Source organism: Marmota monax, unplaced genomic scaffold, assembly GCF_021218885.2.
Source record: "Marmota monax isolate L192 unplaced genomic scaffold, Marmota_monax_Labrador192_F-V1.1 WCK01_AAM20220418_F8-fsc00156, whole genome shotgun sequence".
NCBI lineage: Eukaryota > Metazoa > Chordata > Mammalia > Rodentia > Sciuridae > Marmota > Marmota monax.
The window spans coordinates 3,380,829-3,382,756 of record NW_026694013.1 but is presented as its reverse complement, the minus strand read 5'-3'; positions in this window follow the sequence as shown (position 1 = coordinate 3,382,756).

The following is a 1,928-nucleotide window of genomic DNA, read 5'->3' as shown; positions in this document are numbered from 1 at the left end:
AATATTAAAATCAAAATCATTACTGACTAAATCTCACAGTGGTATCTCTTCTCCCTCTTGGTAAAATTGTGGCAATCTTGAGAAAATCCCTCACATGACTTTCTTCCTTACCAGACCTTTTCATACTTGTATAAAGAATAAATGGGCTGAAATGATGGAGAGTTGGCCCTACTTTTTCTTCTAGTAGTTTCAGGGTCTCTGGTCTAATGTCAAGGTCCTTGATCCACTTTGAGTTGAGTTTTGTGTAGGGAGAGACACAGGGTTTCAATTTCAATCTATTACATATGGATGTCCAGTTTTCCCAGAACCATTTGTTGAAGAGGCTATCTTTTCTCTAGAGTATGTTTACAATGCCTTTTTTCTAGAATGAGATAACAGTATTTATGTGGGTTTGTCTCTGTGTCTTCTGTTTTGTTCCATTATATCTGTTTTTGTGCCAATACCATGTCATTTTTGTTATAGTTGCTCTGTAGTATAATTTAAGATCTGGTATTGTGATGCCTCCTGCATTATTTTCTTGCTAAGGATTGCTTTGGCTATTCTGGGTCTCTTATTTTTCCAAATGAATTTCGTGACTGCTTTTTCTATTTCTATAAAGAATGTCATTGAAAATTTAATGGGAATTGCATTAAATTTGTATAGCACTTTTGGTAGTATGGCCATTTTGAAATATTAATTCTGCCTTTGTAAGAACATGGGAGGTCTTTTCATTTTCTTAGGTCTTCTTCAATTTCTTTCTTTAGTATTCTGTAGTTTTTATTGTAGAGGTCTTTTACCTCTTTTATTAGATTGCTTCCCAAGTATTTTTTTTTTATTTTTTGAGGCTATTGTGAATGAGATAGTTTTCCTGATTTCTCTTTCAGCTGATTTGTCATTGGTGTATAGGAATTCAATTGATTTATGGGTGTTAATTTTATATCCTGCTAATTCGTTTATGAGTTCAAGAAGCTTTTTGACGGAGTTTTTTGGGTCTTCTATATACAGAATCATATTGTTGGCAAATAGGGATTGTTTGTGCTCTTCATTTCCTATTTGTATCTGTTTAATTTCTTTCTGCTATCTAATTGCTCTGGCTAAAGTTTCAAGGACTATGTTGAATAGGAGTAGTTTTGTTCCAGTTTTTAGAGGGAATGATTTCAAATTTTCTCCATTTAGAATGATGTTGGACTTGGATTTAGTGTATATAGCTTTTTTTAGTGTATATAGCTTTCAACAATGTTGAAGTATATTCCTACTATCCCTAGCTTTTCTAGTGCTTTGATTGTGAATGTTTTGATCTTGAATTTTGTCAAATGTTTTTTCTGCATCTATTGAGATAATCATGTGGTTATTCTCTTTAAGTATATTAATGCGATGAATTACATTTATTGAGTTCTGTTATGTTCAATCAAATTTTCATCTTTGGAATGAACCTCACTTAATCATGGTGCACTATCTTTTAAATAAGTTTTTGTATGCAGTTTACCAGGATTTTATTAAGAATATTTGAATTTATGTTTTGAGGGATAGTGGTCTGAAGTTTTCTTTCTTTGATGTGTCTCTGTCTGGTTCTGGTATCAGGGTTTCATAGAATGGTATCATAGAATGAGTTTGGAAGGAATCCCTCAAGAATCAATAAATAAGATGGCATTAAAACTAAAAAGCTTCTTCACGGCAAAGGAAATAATTAAGAACATGAACAGAGAGCCTACAGAATTGGAGAATTACCATCTGTAACTCTGATAGAGCATTAATGTCCAGGACATACAAAGAACTAAAAAAACTTAACACCAAAACCCAAAATAAAACAAACAACAACAACAAAAAGACAAAAACAAACAAACAAACAAACAAACAAACAAAATCTCCCAAGAAAACAAAACAAAACCAACCAAGCAAAAAAATAACCCAATCAATAAATGGGCAAAGGAACTACTGAACAGGGACTT